At 41.0% G+C, this 22,185-nt stretch overlaps 1 long non-coding RNA gene across 1 annotated transcript; it reads left to right on the top strand.

Moving 5' to 3' along the window:
- The first annotated feature begins 1,048 nt into the window (after positions 1–1,048).
- LOC131493388 (uncharacterized) lies at positions 1,049–9,205 on the top strand. The gene is made up of 3 exons (XR_009252612.1): positions 1,049–1,123; positions 7,242–7,311; positions 8,270–9,205. It is a non-coding gene; the product is annotated as an uncharacterized LOC131493388 (long non-coding RNA).
- The last annotated feature ends 12,980 nt before the right edge of the window (positions 9,206–22,185 follow it).

Raw genomic sequence — 22,185 nt, 5'->3', positions numbered from 1 at the left:
GTTATATTCCCAGTACCTGGTACTTATTAGGGTTCTCAAAAGTATTTGTTGGGTCCATGAGTGAATGACTGGGGATGGGGACTGTGTAGTTATACTTCTTGCCCTTAGTGCCACGTTTAACACATCCTTAGCAATCAATAAGTATTGTCTTTTTATTTCTATGATTGTTTCTAATAGATAATAAATGTCACTGTGGACACAGGCTTACTTGTTTTGTTTGATATTATGTCTCAGCACTTCAGCATTTAGAACAGTGTTTGGAACACACATAATAAATAATCAGTAATGATCATTACTGACTATGGGCTCAGATATGGAGACTGAGGTTTGTGAAGTGCTTGACCATGGATGGTCTCGTGGCCAAGAAGCAGCGGGGTCAGGGCCTTAAAGCTGACTTTCCAAGTCTCAAATTGTAGTATTTTTTTTATACCAAATTTCTTTTATTTACTTAGTTAATGTTTATTTGTTTTTGAGAGAGACATGAGCGGAGAAAGGGCAGAGAGAGAGGGGGACACAGAATCCGAAGCAGGCTCCAGACTCCGAGCTGTCAGTACAGAGTGCGATGCGGGGCTCGAACTCACGGACCGCGAGATCATGACCCGAGCCGAAGTTGGACGCTTAACCGACTGAGCCACCCAGGCACTCTCCAAACGGCTTTTTTTTTTTTTTTTTTTAATTTTTTTTTTCAACATTTTTTATTTATTTTTGGGACAGAGAGAGACAGAGCATGAACGGGGGAGGGGCAGAGAGAGAGGGAGACACAGAATCGGAAACAGGCTCCAGGCTCCGAGCCATCAGCCCAGAGCCTGACGCGGGGCTCGAACTCACGGACCGCGAGATCGTGACCTGGCCGAAGTCGGACGCTTAACCGACTGCGCCACCCAGGCGCCCCTCCAAACGGCTTTTAAAATCGCCCTGCGTCTCTCATTTGGCCATGGTCTTTCTGTCACCCACCCTGCTCTCCCCTTATTTGCTCACACCAGGCTGTGTTGCCATGTGTCCCCGAGTGACAGGCAGGCAGGTTACGTTCAGCTGTCAGCGCACACACCTCTCAGAGGACAGCCACCTCCTGCAGACACCGCGGCGTCCAGGGGGTACCCCCTCGCGCTAACACAAGTGAGAGGTAATGTAACCTTTTGGCGACCATTGACTTTGTCAGACAATAGCGCGTGCGGTTCAGTTTGAAAGACTCCACCGGGAAGTTGCAGACTTTTAAAACTAATTTGGTGTTTATTCAACTTTGCAATCACTTCTATGTACTATCTGTGTTTCACACACCGTGAAACGGCGCTACACTGTGCAATTGAATTAGCTGTACAGTGACTCAAAGGCATTAAACAATGACTTTGATATTTTAAGTACTGACTAGGAGGGATTTTTAATTCCTTCCTCATAATGAAAGCAACAAAAAAACCCAGTTCCACAACCCTGGAACACTTATTCTCTTTTCTATTCTGGGTGGACCCCACTGAGACAGAAAAAAATCTCCGAGCATTTAGTTTGCTTAATGGCAGAAGAAAAATTAAACAAGCATAGACGTGCAACCTTAATGACACCCAGCAACACTAGAATAACAGTTCCCAGCTTCTAAAACCTGTTATTTAATATAATGGGTAAATCTTGTGGGAGCTTTTCAGGTGCTGCTGAGTCTGAAAAAACAGCTACTTTGTGAGAAGGGGCGGGGGCAGAGGCAGGGCGCGGGCCCTGCTCACGCTCAGTTGCTCAGGAGGGTTTTCGGTGCACGATCCAGGGCAGGCAGGCTCTGGCTGGACCGTCCCTGGAGGCCATGGCCCTTCCGGAGACAGCTCCGGGGCTATGTGGGGTACGAGTGTCGTCAGTTCTGCCAGTGACAAGGAGGAACTTTCAATACAGAGCCTTTCAGGAGACGGCATTGACAGCAAGGAAGAAGCTGGGGGTGTGGGGGGAGAAAAACCTCAAAACAAAAACCGCAGCAAGTGAATTAGTGCCGTGAAACTACAAGCATTAGCTGGTAATAGTTCAGGGCAAAGCACCTAAGTGATGATTCACATCTGACAATAAATATATGAATAGCTGTTGAAAGCTTGTTTGATTTTCACAAAGAGGTTTGAACAAACATTCGTTTGTTCATTAGTCTTAAGCAACACTTTTATGGCAGGGGATGCATTAAACCTAACGTATGTCTGCTACCAAGATATTCGGTGGTTTTAAAGATGAAGATGCAAAGCCATGCATATCATTTATGGGGAGCAGCCCTGAACTACCTGTAATGGAGTGAGATACAGTTATTATGTATTAATGCTGTGAATCTTCATCCGCCGAGAGCAAACCAACAGGCGAGAAGAGCTGCCGCGTCTTGGGAGATAAAGACTTAGAGGGCCCCATCCTGCAGTCGGTACGGGGTTTGCATAAACTCATTTCGTTGTTGTTGTTCTTGTTGCATAATTTTTAAAAACGCAAGTGGTTTAAATCTGTTCCCTGAGGTAATTTATGCTAAACTAGCATTCCAGCACCATAAATTCCCCGCTTATGGCAATCTCTGCTTGGGTGTCAGGTCGGGCTAGGTTACCGAGCAAATGGCCGCTTCAAAATTTTTAGGGTAATTGCCTCTATAACTCGTTTAGCATACGCCCTGTCAGGAAATCTCTCTTTGCCATCGAAGCTCCTGTTCCCCTTTTCCCTCCTCCTCCTTTTCCACACTGTTGTGCTGAAGGCCACTTCTCGGTGCCCAATGACATTGGGCCTTTCATCTGTAGCACCTGGATTTTGCCACTGTTACAGCCGCTGCTCCTGACAACATGATGTCATACCCAACGAGGCCCAGAGGGCAGTGGTTGGGCTGAGCCCCTCTGCCCCACCCATCTCTATCTTTGCCTAAGAAACCATCAGTCGAGGGAAGAGAAGTTGGTTGGAATAAAAGGAAGAGCAAATGACCATAAGCCCAAATTCTTCCAGTTTTTTCTTTTCTTTCCTTTCCTTTTCTTTTCTTTTCTTTTCTTTTCTTTTCTTTTCTTTTCTTTTCTTTTCTTTTCTTTTCTCTTCTTTTCTTTTTTCTTTTCTCTTTTTCCCTTTCTTTCTTTCTTCCTCTTTCTTTCTTTCTTTCTTTCTTTCTTTCTTTCTTTCTTTCTCTCTCTCTTTTCAAAGGCCGGGTTGGTTATTGATGTCTGTCAGAATGGTGTGAGCAATTTCAGCAGCGTACTTTGATCTCTTTCTCTCGTCTCGTGGGTGTGGACATGAAGCCTTGGCAGGAAGGATGTCATTGGGGTTGTATATTGGACAAAATGACCTGGAGCTTCTACTGATAGGTTGCTCCGTATGGGGATTTCTCACCAAACTGCCTAATAAAATATGTTAAATACCCAACTTTTAAATCCAATTCATTAATTATCTTCCTTAAAATATACTTCAAATATATCACATTTGACATTCTATGTCACTGATAGTAGAGGGAAATGATAACACTTAAAAATCAATAAATGTTTTAAATTTATTTTACTTATTATGGTTGTCATAATATTTTGACATGGAGGGCTGATATGTCAACAACGCTGTTATCAGGATGTAAGGCAATGGCACTGAACTGTCTCACCTTCCATGTTGCTGTTTCAGGGTAAAGTGGGCCCAGGGGAAAAATGCAGCTAAAATCTCCAAGGAAGCATTTGCTTATGGAGTCAATACAGGTCATCATTGAATAAAGCAGGCTGAGTGCAAAACAAAAGCTGTGGGAAGAAAGTCCTCTCTCTAATCTGCCACCTTTTTCCCAGTGATTAAAAAATAAGAGGAGTTAGGGGCGCCTGGGTGGCTCAGTAGGTTGAGCATCTGACTTCGGCTCAGGTCATGATCTCACGGTTCGTGGGTTCGAGCCCTGTGTCAGGCTCTGTGCTGACAGCTCGGAGCTTGGAGCCCTCTTCAGATTCTGTGTCTCCCTCTCTCTCTGCCCCTTCCCTGCTCACACTCTGTCTCTCTCTCTCTCAAAAATAAATAAACATCAAAAAAATTTTTTGTTTTTAAATAATCGATGTTAAAATGTATGTAGTGCTTTCTATTTGCCAGACCGTGTCTGAAGTGTTTCATGTACTTTATCTCATTTTGACCTATGAAGTGAGGTACTTGTATTCCTGATTCATAGATAAGAAAACTGAAGCTTGCAAAGCGTACCGAACATCCACAAGGTCACAAAGCTAGTAAGTGGTGAAGCCCAGGTTTTAATGGACGAGTGCTTGGCTCTACCGAGACACCAAAGCCATCAGTGTTCTTCATGGTTTGGAATTCAAATTGATCCTGGCCTCTGGCTCATCCTGACATCCTACAAGAATATTGCTTCATTTCCAAGCCCTTACCGTCTCCAACCGTTGGATATTGATATGGTAGAAACTGAATGCGGACAGTGGGTTGAAGTTTACAAAATGCTTTCATACTCCTAGAGAGGAGAGGCTTGGAGGCAACCAGCACTCTTCTCTTTGCCTCCAAGATTTAGAGATTAAAGAAAGATTCAAAGGAAACTGCAAGAAAGGAGCACTTGAGAATTATGCTTTTTCTACCAGTTAGGACACAGGCGAAAACAGATTTTTTGAAAGGCTAAATGTAGGTTTGACCCTGCTTGAACTAACTCCAAAGCAATGAGTAATAGATGTGACTTGGACAGCAAATGTGACTGTGACTTCACAGCAGCAGTATTTTCTATGCCCAGCTAATTAAAGTTCAGCAAAGGGCTCCTGGTGGACAAGGTCAATGTCTTCTGTACCTCAGTCTCTGTATTGTGCAGAGTGGGTGCCTACACTGTTTTTGTTGAATGTGGTTGTTCACCCACAGCTAGAGATCAGCAGCTTGTTCTTATCTTGAGTCATCTCTTTTCAACTATTGATTTGTTTATAAAGTGTTTTTGTTTTTACTGGGAGTTTCATACCAACACCTTAGCAATTAGCCTTGGCAGCTGAAAGGTAGTCATTTGTTTAACTAATATTTATTTACTGTTATGGACAAAGCTTTGTATTAGGCACTGGGGATATGGCAGCGCGGAACAAGGCAGACAGATGTGGGAGATAGATGTTGATCAACTAATCAAACAACTGTTTAATTATCATGGTGCTAAGTCTTATGGAGGAGAAGTATAAAATGTCATGGGTGCCCATAATAGGAGACCTTGACCTAGACTAAGGGATCTAGGAAGGCTTTCTTGGAGAAATGATGTTTAGGCTGAAGTATTAAGGATGAATGGGAACGAGGGCAAGCAGAGTAGGGAAATGATAGAAGGCAGGGTGTCAAACAAATAATCCAGGGACAGAGAATGCATTGGTGAGACCAATTTGCTCAGAAGAAGTTCAGCAGTATTCTGACATAAGAACCAGATCAGTTTGGCTGGAATAGGGTGGTGGGGTGGAGAGCAATGCAGCAGAATAAGTGTCCTCCCTTTTTTTTTTAACCAGTTAAAACTTTTAGTTGCAATAAGGGGAATCTATTAGCTCAGTAAACCGAAAACTCCAGGGGTAGGATGGGTCATAACATCATCAGAGCTGTCTATTCCTCTCTGGTTTTCTTGGCCCTAATCTCCCCCACGTGGTGACGTGTAACTCCTAAGGTAGTAAAGTAGCTGCAACAGCCCCAGCCCTCACACCTGCCTTCTACATCATCCAGAAGAGAGAGAAATTTGTTAGAGGATTCCTCATAAGAGGCCCAAAGATTCACCCTCATTGGAGCGGTGGATATCACATGCCCAACCCTGAACCATATCAATGTTGAGGAGGCAGGAATGGTCTGCTTGGTTTGGCCTGGAACAGGTGGTCTGTCTCTGGGGTCAGGGGATGAGTCAGCTTTCCTGGAAATACTGAGATTATAAAACAGAAATCAGGGTATCTGGGAAGCACAGAATGGACGATGGGGGAGGCCACAGTGTCTGCTACAAGTCTGAAGAGGTCAAGATAAGTCTGTGCTGTGGGGTTTGGGGTTTATGAAAACGATAAGGAGTCATTAAAGGACTTTCCGCAAGTCAGTGAGGTCACTAGGTCACAATGAGATGTTTGAAAACACCATTTTGAGCTCCATCTTGATGTTCCTATGTCTATAGTTCCTAAGAGGACAATCATTGACAGGTAAGTAAATCATTAGGTTAGAACCCAAACTGCAAATAATTCTTTTTTTTTAGTGTTCCTAATCATCACAGTTAATTCTTATTAGCCTTTCTAATGTTGATAATAGCTAATGATAGTGATGCGCCAGCCACTTTGAATGGAGCTTTACAGGCATCATTTTATACAATCTTCACGATCCTCCTAGGAAGTAAGTCCCACTATTACCCCATAGTAGGTAATATGGGAAAGGCGAGGATGCGGAAGCTGAGGTATGGAGAGGTTAAGTAACTTGCCCAAGATTTCATAGCTAGTCAAATAGCAAGACCAAGAGCTCTCTGAATTGAAATATTGTGTTATTTTCACTAAACTCTGAAATATCATGGGGGCAGTGGAAACCATGTCTTTATTTATCTGGCAAACAATTATTGAATGAAGCCTTGTGCCAGGACTCAGGAGTCTCAACTGGCTAGCCATCTGCCAGAATTTTTAAAAAATGTGATAAAATACATACGATGTAAAATTTTGCCACTTAAACCATGTTTATGCCATGTAATTCAGTGGCATTAATTACATTCAGAATGTTATGTAACCACCTCCCCTCCCACCCTCTGGTAACGTCTTATTTGCTCTCTGTGTCTATGAATTGCCTATTCTACTATTTTATGCAAGTGAATTCACACAATATTTGTTCTTTTGTGTCTTACTGTATTTTATGGTTATTTCACTTTGCATGGTGTTTTTGAGGCTCATCCGTGTTGTAGCATGTGTTAGAACTTCATTCCTTTTCCTAGATGAATAATCTGCCAGCGAATTGACAAAACTCTTTTTGTTAGTACAGTAATTGCAAAATATTTGAAGTTGAAAAGCATAATATTAAATTAGCTTTCTCTAATTTCCACTGTCTTCATGATATTCTGCTGTCTTAGATTCAGCAGCCTTCCATTTATTGGTGTTCCCTGCCTGGCTCCAAAGGCATTTGTGGTTGCAACTACTGCCCTTGGAGTCCAGGGTGACAGAGCCCTTGGGGATTGTTTAGGCTGGTTCCGCTCCTCAAGAAGGCAGAAACTGGTCTTTGTGCTCCTTTCTGCCATCACTTAGCACTGTGCCTTATATACTAGGTGCTTAAGAAACATTTGTGAATTCAAGTTTCAATTCAACGTAGCAAATCTTTATCAAACGTTTGTTGTGTTCTAGGAACCATGCAAAGGGATAAGGGTACGATGAAGAACAAAAGAAATGTGTTCTCTCAAAGACTATGCTACAGGTAGACAAAAAAGATGATAAGAGCTGATGATCTTTTTTTTTTTAAATGTTTTTAATGTTTATTTATTTATTTTAACATTTATTTATTTTTGAGACAGAGAGAGACAGAGCATGAATGGGGGAGGGTCAGAGAGAGAGGGAGACACAGAATCCGAAACAGGCTCCAGGCTCTGAGCGGTCAGCACAGAGCCCGACGCGGGGCTCGAACTCACAGACCGCGAGATCATGACCTGAGCTGAAGTCGGAGGCTTAACCGACTGAGCCACCCAGGCGCCCCAATGTTTATTTATTTTTGAGAGAGAGAGAGAGAGAAAGAGAGAGGGTGAGAGAGAGAGAGAGTGGGAGAGGGACAGAAAGAGGGGGAGACACAGAATCCGAAGCAGGCTCCAGGCTCTGAGCTATCAGCACAGAGCCCCATGTGGGGCTCAAACTCACTAATGGTGAGATCATAACCTGAGCCAAAGTTGGACGCTTAACTGACTGAGCCTCCCAGGCATCCCAGAGCTGATGATCTTAAAAATAGCAATGTCTTCTATTTTTATACTTTTTTGTTTCCAAAGAATGTTCCTATAGATTAGCTCATTTAGTGCTATGATGTCTGATGTACATTACTTTTGAAAACTGATGGTTATTTGTTAGCATAGTTTGAATGGAACAAGCTGGGTGAAGTTATTGGTTAACCAAGATTTTAAAGTTTGATTGGAGGGGTGGTAAATGATGAATTAATTCTTTCAGAAGGTTTCTTTAAATCTAAAAATAGTTTGTGTAAAGGAAATCATTTCTCAGCCAAGTTGGGAGATATGCCAATTTTTGCTGTGCTCTAAGAATCCTTACCAATTTTCCTGCCATTTTATGGGCCTCGCTCTTTTGATACCTCCAGGATTTAAGTTAAAAGAGGGTTTTAAGCAAAATCCAGAATGCACTGCCCTTGTCTCTTCATGTGTGTCCTATGTCCCTAGGTCAGTCGTGAGGGCTATTAGAGAGTGAGCAGCTTCAGAGTGCTCTTGTGGAAGTTTCCTGAGCTCACCAGACTTGCTGTCACCTGGAACTGTCCCACTGATTTGGTCGCAGCTGCATCCTAGTGGAAAAGAGGATAATGGAACAATAGCTGTCCCACAGACCTCAGCAACTCTCCATTTTGCTGTGTAGCTGAAAGTGTGGGTCCCGGTCTTCATTTGTCACAACCTCCTCACTCTGGAGATCTGGGAAAGAACGAACGTGGAACGAGCCAGCATGTGGTCAGTGAAATGACCAGGAGGAGACGGTGGCTTTCTGAATTTTCTATAATCACTTAGTTCTGTGTTATTACCAGTGAGAATGAGAGGGACCCACAGAGAGCAGTGGACTAGTAACCTTGAAAGAATTCAAATTCAAATTATAAAAAGTGCTGTTTGTCACACATTAGGAAAGAACATTAATACATCTGAACAAACCCACCTAAGAAACTTGTGTGGGAGATAGAGAAAGAGACTCTTGGAAGGAGGAAATGCCAGTTCAGTCTGGTTTATAGAAACTCCAACCACAAGCTCTTTTCAAAAGGATATCAGGATTCAAGCATTACATCATCTAAAGAAATTCTCATTGGTGTTCAGACCCTGACTGGCTGGGATCTGATTCTCTTTATTTAACCCTTTCTCAGCTGAGACGTTGCCCGTTCTAACTTTGGGAATATACTATCCATGTTGTTTGCAACAGCCGTTAGCATTTGAGCAGAAAGCATCTGAAGGGAGTTGCTTTCTATAAACCCCTCAGCTCAGTGTAAGTTTTGTTCTTAGAGTGTCACAAAGTTATTTCAAACGCTTTGTTGCTATGTAATTGCAAAAGCCACATTCCTGGGAGAAATGCTTCAGTGAAAGCCTTTGAAAAATAAAGAACATCTAGTCATTGTATGATTACCTTCCCCACACCTCAGTCCCCTTTCTCTTATTTTTTTCCAGCTTTATTGAGATGTAATTGACACATAACGTCGTGTCGGTTTAAGGTACACAGCATAATGATTTGATATGGACGTGTATTGCCAAATGGTTCCCACGATAAGATTACTTCCATCTCCTCACACAATTACCATTTTTTAAATAGTGAGACCATCGAAGGTTTACTCGATTAGCAACTTTCAAACATATAAGACAGTATTGTTAACTATAGTCACCTGCTGTACGTTAGATCCCCAGAATGCATTCATCTTATAACTAGAAGTTTCTGCCCTTTGACCAACAGCTCTTCATTGCCAGCCCCTGGCAACCATCATTCTACTCTCTGTTTCTATGAGTTCGGCTTTTTTAGATTCTCCGTGGATGGAAGATCATGCCATATCTGTCTTTCTCTGTCTGATGTATGTCACTTAGCATAATGCCCTCAAGGACCATCTATGATGTTGCAAACAGCAGACCTTCCTTCTTTTTAATGGCTGAATAATATTCCATCATCTGTGTATCTATATATCTGTATCTATATCCGCAGCATCTTCTTTATCCCTTCACCCCCTGAGGGACACTTGGGTTGTTTCCATACCCCGGCTATTGTGAATAATGCTGCAATGAACATGGGATAGCATCTGTCTCTTCAAGATAGCGATTTCACTTCCTCCAGATATAGACCCAGAAGTGAGATTGCTAACTCATAGGGTAGTTGTATTTTTAATTTTTTGAAGAACCTGTATACTGTTTTCCATAGTGGCTGCATCAGTTTATACTCTGACCACCAGGCACAAGGGCTCCCTTTATCTCCACATCCTCACCAGCACTTATCTCTTGTCCTTTTGATAACAGCCATTCTAACAAGTATGACATTTTATCTCACTGTGGTTTTGATTTGCATTTCCCTGATTATTAGTGATGTTGAGTATCTTTAAATGTACACATTGGCCATTTGTATATTTTCTTTGGAAAAATATCTATTCAGGTCCTCTGCCCATTTTTTAATCACAGTGTTTGATTTTTTTCTACTGAATTCTATGAGTTCCTTATGCATTTTGGATATTAACTCCTTATGAGATACACAGTTTGCAAATATTTTCTCCATTTCATAGATTGGCTTTTCATTTTGTTGCTTGTTTCTTTTGCTGTGTAGGAGCTTTTTAGTCAGATGCAGTCCCACTTGTTGATTTTTGCTTTTTTTGCTTGTGTTTTTGGTATTATATCCAATACAACTGTTGCCAAGCACAATGTCAAAGAGATTTTTCCCTATGTTCTAGTCTAGGAATTTTATAGTTTCCGGTTTCACATTTAGGTCTTTAATTCATTTCAATTTAATTTTTTGGGAGTGGTGTAAGATAGGGTCTCAATTTAACCAATTTGCATGTGAATATTCACTTTTCTCAGCACTATTTATTGAAGAGATAATCATTTCCCCATTGAGGATTCGTGGCTCCCTTGTCAAATATTAGTTGACCATGTATGTGAGGGTTTATTTCTGGCTCTAGATTCTGTTTTGTTGGTCTATGTATTTATGCCAATACCATATTGTTTTGATTACTATGGCTTTGTAATGTAGTTTGAAACCAGTTCTTTCAAATTTGTTCTTTCTCAGGATTGCTTTGGCCATTTGGGTTATTAAGTGGTTCCATACACATTTTAGATTTTTTTTTCCTGTGAAAAATGCCATTGGAATTTTGATAGGGATTGCATTGAATCTGCAGATAGCTTTGGCAGGTACAGTCAATCTCCTTTCTCTTATAATCACACTCTTAACTTTTGGCCAACATTTATGTCAGATTGTTGCTTTGCCTTGTCCTTATGGATGAATATTAAAATTATAGACTTAGAAGCAACCATCTACAAAAGCTAAGTAATAGGCCATGACCACCAAAAAGATATGTAAGTATTTTGGCTAAATGGGGACAATTTATTTGGGCATTTCCCACTTTCTCTAGGAACAGGCACTGAAACAATTAATGATTTCTAAAGGATACCATTCTGGAATTGACCTGTAGTTTTCCTGTCTTCCCACTGGATACTTGAATGGAACCAGATAGACACAGACAGTAATTGCGGGATGGAGTGATAAAATGCCTCATAACAGCTTGGGAGTTGTTAAACTGAGGGCTGTTATCTTAGTTTCATATCATTTTCCCTTCCTTCTAACGGTGATATAGGAAATACATGTTTTCCAGTTAATAAATGAAAACCCTCTCTACTTCAATCATTTTTGGTTTTCATAACGTGCCTGGAGATCAATGGAGACAACTAACAGAGGCAAGAAACACAAGTCTAGAGGCATGACAAATTGTATAGGAGAGAGGAAAATAAGGAAGAGAACTAGGGCACTCTGATCCCATACCCGTTGCAGGAGGACTGGAGGCTGAGATATAACTGACAGCCAGTAGACTTGGGAGCAAAGAGCTACTTCTTGGGCTTTTGAAGCATGATGTGCTTATCCTCCCTTCTGGTCTGATTACTACCAAAAAAAAAAATCATAATAGTTGGCCCCATCAGTCAGGATTTGGTTCCCAAAGATATAAAGAGAGGGGTGGGAGAGTGAACACCTACATTTCAACTGATACAGAATTGGCAATTGATTCATAATGATGTAGCGTTTAATAGTGTAAGAATAGTTGTATTTGCAAGAGTAACACTTATATATTCTTTGCCAGCCTTGACAATGTTCTCTTATCACCTGCAAAAACTGCTTTCTAGAATGAAGACTCCCTGTAGCCCAAAGCTCAAATGTATCAGCCATATTGAGAAGAAGAGTAAAAACAAGCCAACAAACTGCTGTGCGTTTGGTTCCGGTTCAGAAATCCATTATCTTTCAAATGTTCATGTTGTATGTCAGGTTCTTCAGGAAGAGGACTCAGAGAATGTACTGGGTAATACTGTGCCTTTGGGGGAAGGGAAGGGAATAGGATCAGGGAGAGAGAGAGAGGTCCCACTGTGATACCATCCCAACAAAGGCTTCAGAGACCTGTGGCCTTTATCAAAGGGTCCTTGGGAGATGTTTGAAGCCTGGCTAGCTCAGCAGAGTTGTCCTCAACTGGGGCTAGGGGACTGGGACTTTATACACCTACTGTGACCAGTCATGGGATATGGGTGGCCCTAGGGATAGGGTATGACCCTGAGTGAGGTGGATCTCTAGAGCAAGTTCTAGAGAGGCACTCGGCTGACAGTTGAAAGTGGTCAACACTACCAGTAGCTGAGGGAATGAGTATCTCAGGACCGGAGGGTGGATTTGGGCAGTGCACCACAGCAACCACCACAATGTAGATAAAAGGTCTCAGCAAAATAGTCTTCTCAGATTTTTCAATCCTTTCAAAAGCTGCCAAAGTACGTTAGGCTGATAGAGACTTCAAAGAGAGCCCCAAACGGCCCAGAGATGGCAGATTTCTTAGAAATTATAAGGCAAGGCGCTTGTTTAGAACCTTTGTACTCAAATCATCAAATGAATGGCTTTCCCAAATACTAGATAGTAGCAAGAACACAAGGTCTTTTCTGGTTTTTGATGTGTAAGATGGCGAGGGACAGAAGTAGGAGTATAGCTGCCTCCATCACAATCTGCTTGAAAGAATAAAAAGCATTTGGCTTAACCTTCACCACCCCAGCTTGAGTCCACATTCTTAGAGGATGAGCTAAGGTTGCATTCTGGATCTTTCTTTGTAAGAAGGGGAGAGATCTGATGCCAAGTACAGGAGCATTGGAGCCTTGAAATGGACTCCAAAAACCAGTAGTGGATTTGGAACAATGCCTTATATGGCATGGCTGTTCAGAGCCTCTTCAGGGAGTGAGGGGATCATCATGGCATTGCCTACGATAATCAGGGGCTGTCTGACATTCAGGAGGTGAAGCAAGAAGATATGTGTGCCTAATGTTGAAGAAAAGCATTTTTATGTCTGTTAACATTTATGGTGTCCGATTGAGTGGGTTAGCAAAATAAAGACAGATGGCAACAGATTAATGCGAACACTTACAATACCTACAAGATTGCACCCACTCCAGCTGAAGCTCTTGCGCTCAACTTCCTCGACAACTCACAGTCAAATGTCACTTAGTGACCCTGAAGAGAAGAGCAATTTATGATGGATCAGGAATCAGGATTAACCATACATTTATCATGGAATGAGGAATCAGAAACTTCATTTAATGTATAACCGTGATGTTTGTCTGGGGCTGGTGGATCATTACTTTGCAATCACTCCTTGTGTTAGGAAGCAGGAATTGATTAGCCTAGGGTCATTAAGTCCATCCCCTGCCTCCAGGCTGTACAGTTTGTGTAAATGGTTCCAGCTGGATATGCCTTTATGCTATTCTTAAGGAGCTCCTGAAGAGGAAATTACGAGATGTCCCAGAGGAGCACATTGTGAGGGGTCTCACAGCCTTAAGCTCCAACAAGAAGTTCTTTTCTGTATTTAAGGAGCACTGGACTAGGGAGTCATGAAACCCGGAGTCCCTTATCAGCTCTGATATTTAGCAGTGGTTAGATCTGGAAGATAGCTATTCTTTGACTTAAGTTTTTCATGTGTAGGAAGAGATTACGAGTATTCTTCCAGATACCCCCAACACCCCCACAAGACTGTCGGGAGCATCAAAGGAGGCAGTGAGACGTAGAACACTGTTGCATTTCTAAATTAGGTTGTGATTTACCAATTCAAAGGTACAAACGGAGATCGATTAGATACAATTAAGGACTGATCAGGCCATGGGGAAGTAGATGCCATTAGGAGTGAAAAGCCTCTTCAAGTTTAGATTGAGAACAGGTCTAAGATGTGGAGTCAATCATGCTTGTAGTTGAACATTAGGTGCATTCAACTTGGCCATGTTCAAGCCTATTGCCCTCATCACAATGTGATACTGAAGGTTAAGTTATCTGGTGTGGGCGTTTCAGTTGTCATTGTTGGGTTTAAGTACCATTTGGAATGAGTTTTGTTCCTAGCTTTAAGAAGCTCGGTGACCTGGAGTGCACTGTCCTGTATTCGGCTGAATCCAATTACTAGTAGGATAGTGTGGGTTTGGTGTTGAACCAGAAACCCACCCACTCACTGCACATGTGTTTCCATATCACATAGTGAAAAATACCTTGTAGCTTCAAGCCTCTGATAAATGGTGGTAAATTTTTCCAACGTTGGAATTTTTCTAATGTCTGATAAATGTCTTTCATAATTCACCAAAGCTTTTCGAGCACAAGAGAACATCCATTATAAAGCAGAGATATGAATTTTCCCTGTATATGCCTTCTGACGTGACCCCACCTTTGCTTTGCTGGCATTTGAGTCAAGGCCGTTTTGTTGTTGCTGCCCAATGGGCTCCACGGATGCCCTGGAAGAGTTGTGACCCTCTCTCCCTCGACACTTGGACACAATTTGTCCTGTCTTTTTCACCCTTGGAGAGCCTCACAGCTGGTCTGCATGATACCCGATATCATTTTTATGATAAATGAAGGCCTTTCTTAAAGCGCAGTATCTCTGTCCTGCTATGGTGAACGAAATGCCTCCTCCAAGGACAATGCGCTTCCTATTAGCTACAGCTGTTGCAATGCCGTTTCTGCTCTTTGATTTTTTGCATTTCCCCATGTTTGGGTATATTTCTTTCTCTCCTTTTCTATTTGACTCCTGGGGCTTTATAGCAGAGTTTGTTTGAAGCTCCTGTCTTTCAGAGGCTTTTTAAAGTTGTTTTGTTTTTCGTTTTGTTTTTAAAGTAATGAGTGGAGGCTTCTAAAAACAACAAATTGTGAAGATGGAAAAATAATTTAATAGCACATGATTTTAGTATTTAACAATACATAGTAGCATTAAAAAATAGTACTTAACAATATGTAATATTATTGCTTACCAAGTACTTCCATTACCATGATTGAGCCTGATTTCACTGATGCTCACACTGGCGTTGCAAGGTAGATAAGGAAAAAGATCAGAAAACTGGGGCTCCATGAATTTGGGTGTTCTGTTCATTTTCTTACTTCTCGCAAGCAATGGGGTCAGTACTCAAACTCAAGTCTTTGCATTATTTGTCTCATGTCTTTTCAACTTGATCCCAGTGTTTGGTACTAAATACAATTTACGATTATATGTATTTGACACATTTAATGACATGAACATTGGTGATTGGGCTGGGTGGCCATGAGGCAGCCATGGTAAGTTACATCTCAGAAAAGAGTGAGTGTGTTTTAGGTACAAAGTTAACATTCATAAGGGCGGCTGGGGAGTGAGCAGAGAAGGACAAAAGAGGCTGTCATTCCAGCAATTCTTCCTTGCAGGCTTCAGGAGGTTCATTTTAGGGAGGCTGCAATCCTGTCTCAAGCCAGTTCTGGTGCCCCAGGCTTGCCAAGTGAGACAAGGCAGAGGTTGGGGGTGGTAAACCTCTTCCTTTTCATAACACTTGCTTTGGGAGTGCTATCCTTCATTACTAGAAGAAAAAAAAGAAAGTGTATGCCTTAGAAAAACTTATTTCAGGGTTTAGTAGGTGCCTAAGGTGGCAATTTTACATCTGTGATGATTCATTCTTTGACTCAGCTTGACTGGGCTATTGGGGTACCCGGATATTTGGTCAAGCACTATTCTAGGTGTGTCTATTAGGGTGTTTTGGAATTGACATTTGACTCATAAGACTGAGTACGGCAGATTGCCCTTCCTAATGTGAGTGGGCCTTATTCAATCAGTTGAAGGCACATATAGAACAAAAAGGCTGACCCTCCCCCAAGTTAGAGAGAATTCTTCCTGCCTGACCCCCTTTTCAACTGAAATGTCAGCTTTTGCCAGCCTTTAGACTCAAAGTGGAACATCCGTCCTTCCTGGGTCTCAAGCCTGCCAGGCTTCTGACCGGAACCTTCCCCTCGGCTCTCCAAGGTCCCCAGCTTGCTGACTGCAAATTTTGGGACTTCTTAGCCTCCATAATCATATGAGCCAATTCCTTATAATAAATCTTTTTCTATATATACATCCTGTTTGTTCTGTTTCTTTGGAGAACCCTGACTAATATAACATCCTCCAATGAGGTAGGTGGTAAGTAGAAAATTATAGAAGTTTGGGGAAGGGGAATTGGGGAACTGGCAGAGAAGATAGTCTAGGAACAGGAGACAAAAATATAGAAGCAGCTGCATTCTCCACACAATGTCTGGATGCAGTTTCTAAACATTGCTGTGACCTATCAGGGCAGGAAGGCTGATGGAGAGGGGGTGAATGGAGGGACCTGAAGAGTGAAGGCAATTTTGGACCATGAATGAGGAGACCTGGGCTAGGTTCCAAGCAAGGGTTTTGAGCAGTCACAGAACAATATGAAGTGTGGGAGGTGAAGAGAATTAGAGAACTGTTGAGAGGCAGAGAGGGTGAGAGAGAGTCATTCTGAGAGGATGAGAGAGAGCATCTCTGAGACTCTGAACTTGGCCTTCAGGCAGCCTTGCTTGCTCCCCTCCTAGAGATTAAGGCAGTACCATTTTACTCTATCAAAATTTCTCTTATTTTACCTCAATCCAGCAAACACTTGCTTATTCATCTGCTCAACAAACATTTTTTGAGTGGTTACTCTATCAGACACCGTTCTAAAGTACTGGCAACATAGCAAAAAACAAACAAACAAACAAAACAGATACAAAATTCCCTGCCCTCCTGGGAGTTCCATTCTTACGACATGTCATGGCTTTGGGCTATCCATTATAGACATTAAATAAGTATCTACCCTTCTGTATCTCGGATCATGGCTCTTGCTCTAGTCAAAGCCCAAGTTCTGAACAAACATGACATCTCCTCTCTGAAGGAGCTTATAGTTCAATAGAGTGATTTACACATGCATAATTAATGATAACAGCATAATATGACACGTGGGAAAAGGTTTGAGGGAATGAGACTCATTCTCTCCTAATTTTATTTGACCTACTTTGAGATCTTGTCCTTAACATGTGACTATATAGGGCCTAACAGATTATAAACGGCATTTGCCATCTATTATTTCATGCTCTGAACAATCCTTTAAGTGAGATAAAACAGGCATTATTATTTGAAAACTTGAGAAAATGAACGCTCAAATGTTAATGGTCCTGTTTTTGTGCAGAAGTCTGTATTTCCCTTTCCACCATGCCAGACCACTTGTCCTGCCTTTCCTAATCTCTCTCACTGGCAGGAGAAGTGAAGTATTGGGTGCAAAGCACTGGGTAAACCAGTGGCAGTGAGCTGATTCTGAGGGGTTACGAATCACAACTAACCAGGTGGGTGCAAAGGGTAGTACGGTGTGGTGGGTGTGCAAGTAGTATTTTGTGCTGTAATTGGCCATGCGTGCCCAATTTATGTGCAATTCAATGTGAGGGAGGAGTGTTATACGGTATTAAAAATTTCTAGGGAACATTTCTGGTCCACCTACAGACAACCTTTAATGTGCACAGATGTACAGCTCTTTCCCTGTCAAGCAGATCCCACAAAAGGGAGGATGAACAGTGGGAATTGAAGGCAGCCTGAGAGAAAGGGGTAGTCCTCTTTTAGAAAGCCTTCCTTACCTTTCCCAAAACATGGGGACAGCTGTGTGTGTGTGTGTGTGTGTGTGTGTGTCTGTGCGCGCATGTGCGCGTGCGTGTGTGGCGTGTGTGGTGTGTGTGGGGCGGGGGTGGGGGCGGTGGTGTGTACAGGGTCAGCTAAAGTTTTGATATTGAATCAATTTCTAGTGGAATACAGGAATTTCCAGGTTATTCTGATGGGCAGCCAGGTTTGGAAGCTATTAGGTCTCATGCTTAAAGTCTAGCTCTGGTGGTATATGGCTTGACTAAGTCCACCGAACTTAGTGTCCAAACAGTGGCCATGCTTGTATATACCAATCCCCATACTTGGTTGACATACAAGGAACACCCTACTGGTAGTAAGTAGAGTTTGTAGACAACCCTAGTGACCCAAGTCTGGTATATTCCTCTCCCTTGAGTGCAGGCTGGGTCTGTGACTATGATGAGATAGGCACTCCCTTGATTGGGTCACATGGTACAGTAAAGGTGAATGGATTTTATAGTTGTGACTAAGATCCCCAGTCAGTTGACTTTAAGTTAATCAAAAGAAGGATTATCTTGGATGGACCTGACCTAATAATTAGATGAGCTATTTAAAATAGAGTCTAGAAATCAGAAGCAGAAAAAGCAACAGGTGTTTTTCTATTAGCTGTGAAGAAGGAAACTTCCATGTTGTGGAAAGGGTGGAGCCTCTAAGAGCGGAAAGCCTCAGTCCTATACCCTCAAGGAACTGAATTCTTCCAATTAACTTGGAAGAGGGCTCTGAGCCCCAAATGAGATTGGCAGCCTTTGCTGACACCTTGATTTTAGCCTGGTGACACTGAACAGAAGACCCAACTCAACAATGCCTGAACCCTGATCTATGGGAACTGTGAGATAATAAATTTGTGTTGTTTTAAGCCTCTAAGTTGGTGGTAATTTGTTACACAGTGATAAGAAAACTAACACAAATATCAAAGTCAAAATAAAGATTTTGAAGTATGTGGATTATATTGATTTAAAAACTGTAAGACATTTTAACTTATCAATATTTCTCACACATGCACACACACACATCATGGGTTACAGGTGAGTGAAGATTTGATTGAAGGTATTTCTGATGCTGAACCTTCACTTGCTTTTTTCAGTATACACTTTTTTTCCACCTAGAGTACATAAAAAAGGATAGTGCACATGATATAGTGCCAAGATTTTTGTAAATCTGTAGCCCTTACTTAGCAATTAAGACCCATTTACCCCCTCTGTAACTCCTGTAATCATGAATTTATTTTCTAGCTCTATAGGTTTGCCTATTGTGGACATTTCATACTGATGGAATTTGTTTTCTGTATGTCATATGTCTTTTCCGTTCCCATTTTTTTCTGTTAATAACTTCTGTGTTAAATAAGTATTTTCTAGTGTGGCATCTTAATCTCCTTGTTGTTTATTTTACTATATTTTTAGAATTATTTTCCTAATGGTTGCCATGAGGAGTACAATTAACATCATAATTTAACACAGTTTGTATGAAAACCAACTTAATTTCAATAGTGTGCAAAAACTTTCTTCCTAGCTACATTCCCACCCCTCTCCTTCATCATATTATCGTCATACAAATGACATTTTTTATATTATTTGCCTAATGACAGCTACAATTATTTCATAATGCAGTTTTATTTAAAATTTTTTTTAATATTTATTTATTTTCGAGAGACAGAGAGAGACAAAGCATGAGCAGAGGAGGGGCAGAGAGAGAGGGAGACACAGAATCGGAAGCAGGCTCCAGGCTCTGAGCTGTCAGCACAGAGCCCAATGTGGGGCTCAAACACACGGACCGCAAGATCATGACCTGACCTGAAGTCAGATGCTTAACTGACTGAGCCACCCAGGTGCCCCAATTTTAAATCTTATCAAAGGAAAGACTTACAAACAGAAAATAATTTTTTTTATATTTATATATTATTATATATATAATATATAATATAATATAATATAATATAATATAATATAATATATACAGATTATATATATTTATCTGTGTAGTCACCTTTACCAGTGCTCTCCACTTCATGTGGGTTTGTTGGATTTGTTTTACTATCTAGTGTCCTTTTGCTTCATCATAAAGGATTCCCGTTAGTATTCTTATAGGGTATGTCAGCTAGTGACAAATTCTCTACTTTGTTCACCTGGGAATATTTTAATATTTTTTTTTTTTTTTAGTTCTCAAAGATAGTTTTCATGGATATAGAATTGTTGCTTGATAAGTCTTTTTTCTGCCCTCCCCACCCCCCACCCCCTGCCGCAAACACTTTGAATATGTTACTCACTTCCTCCTGGCCTCTATGGTATTTTATTAAAAAATAAAATGTTAACCTTCACGGTGATTCCTTGTACATGATGAATTACTTCACTCTTGCTGCTTTCAAGATTTTCTCATTGTCTTTCAAAAATTTCATTGCATTTTATCCAGGTGAATGATCCCTTTGAGTTTATCCTAGGATTGAGCTTCTTGGATATATGGGTTAATGTTTTTCATCATATTTGGGAAGTTGGGACCATTATTTCTTCAAATATTTTTTTTCTGCTAGCTCCTCTCTCCTCTCCTACTGGGACTCCCAGTTTGCATATGTTGATACCCTTTTTGGTGTGCCACAAGTATCTGAGACTATTCATTTTCCTTCATTTTTTTTCTTTCTGTTTCAGATTGGATAATCTCAATCATCAAGTTCAGTGATTCTTTCTTCTGCCAGCTCAAATCTGATGATGAGTGAATTGTACTGAATTTTTTACTTCAATTATTGTACTTTTCAACTCCCAGAATTTCTACTTGTGTTTTCAAAATAGAAAAATCTATGTCTTTATTGATATTTTCTATTTGGTTAGACATCATTCTCATACTTTTCTTTAGTTCTTTAAACGTGGTTTCCTTTAGTTCTTTGAATATATTTAAAATATCTGATTTAAAGTCTTTGTCTACTAAGTCTATATCTGATCTTCCTCAGGGACAATTTCTCTTGACTAATTTTTTTTTACCCTTGTATGGTCCATACTTTCTTATTCCTTTTGCATGTTTCATGACTTTGTTGAACAATAGACATTTGAAATAATATAACATGGCAATTCTGGAAATCAGACCCAGAATTTTTTGTTGTTTGTTTACTTAGTGACCCACTTGAATTAATTTTGTAAATCTGTTTTATTTGTCATTGTTTAGCTCCTGACATCTCTTTTCAGTTAGCTTGGTGGATATCTGATGATTGGGAAGAGTTTTTCTTAAATACCTGGAACCAGTAAGTCTCCCAGCCTTTGCTGAAGGGATTTGCATGTGTATTGGGGTCCACCGGAGGTTTACAACTCTACATTAGCCTTTGCATCTTGCTCCTGGAGACTCTCAAGATTAGCCAGACATGTGAGTTTAGGGCCTCCTTACTTTTACCTAGACATGTGTACAGCTCTATATACGCACATGGATTTCTAGATTCCCAGAAATATGTCAGAATCTTTAAAGCTGCAATGAATATTTCATTCCCAAGATTTTTAATTTTTTTGGTTAGCTTCTTGTTTGCCCCAACTATTATCATTGGTTCAGGTAACTGCCATGTAATACAATTGCTGTTGATTGTTTTTGATAAACACCTTCTGAGAAAAGGCTGTTCACCCTAAGTAAGCTCTGAGTCAGGTCAGGTACAGATAGTCCTTCAAGTGGGGGTTTTTAGGAAACTAGCAGACTGGTAAAATAATGACAGTTCACTGGGACCCTTCCAGTGGTGGCTAAGCTGTTGGTTTTTACTGTAATTGTGTGACTGTTGGTTTTCAAGTTTACATCAGCATTGAGGAGAGTGGGATGGGAATAGAGCAAGTTATAATACCACAAAGCTTGCTTTTCTTATGGAGATTCAGCTTTTTAAAAATTTTTTATTTTTTTATTTTGAGGAAACACTCCTCAATGCAAGCCTTTGGTTAATTTCCAGAGTTTTGAGGGGAGCCTGGATGGCTCAGTGGGTTAAGCATCTGACTCTTGGCTTTGGATCAGGTCATGATCTCACGGTCATGATCTCACTGTCATGACATCAAGCCCTGTGTTGGGCAGACTGCTTGAGAATATCTCTCTCTCTTTCCCTCTCTCTCTGCCCCTCCTTTGCTCACCTTTGGGTGGGTGCCTTTGCACTCTCTCTCTCAAAATAAATAAATTTTAAAAAATTTCCAGAGATTGGAAAATTTTGATTCTGCAACTTTTTTGCCAGTGTTGCTCTTGCCTTATAATGGAGCAGAGTTTTGGAGGTCCTCACTCTACCATTCCTACTGATGTCATCTTTTCTAACTTATGTTTATCCTTCAACAGTTTTCTTAAGATTCCATACTTTCTCATTTTGGAAAGTGCACCTGTTTCATTTTAGGCTTATGGTACGACGTAAGTAGGATAAATCACCTGGAACATGAAGAATTCAAAATAAGGGCAAATTGGAATTGAATATACACATTATAG

Source organism: Neofelis nebulosa, chromosome 2 (assembly GCF_028018385.1).
Source record: "Neofelis nebulosa isolate mNeoNeb1 chromosome 2, mNeoNeb1.pri, whole genome shotgun sequence".
NCBI classification, from domain to species: domain Eukaryota; kingdom Metazoa; phylum Chordata; class Mammalia; order Carnivora; family Felidae; genus Neofelis; species Neofelis nebulosa.
This window is presented reverse-complemented; position numbering and strand designations above follow the sequence as displayed.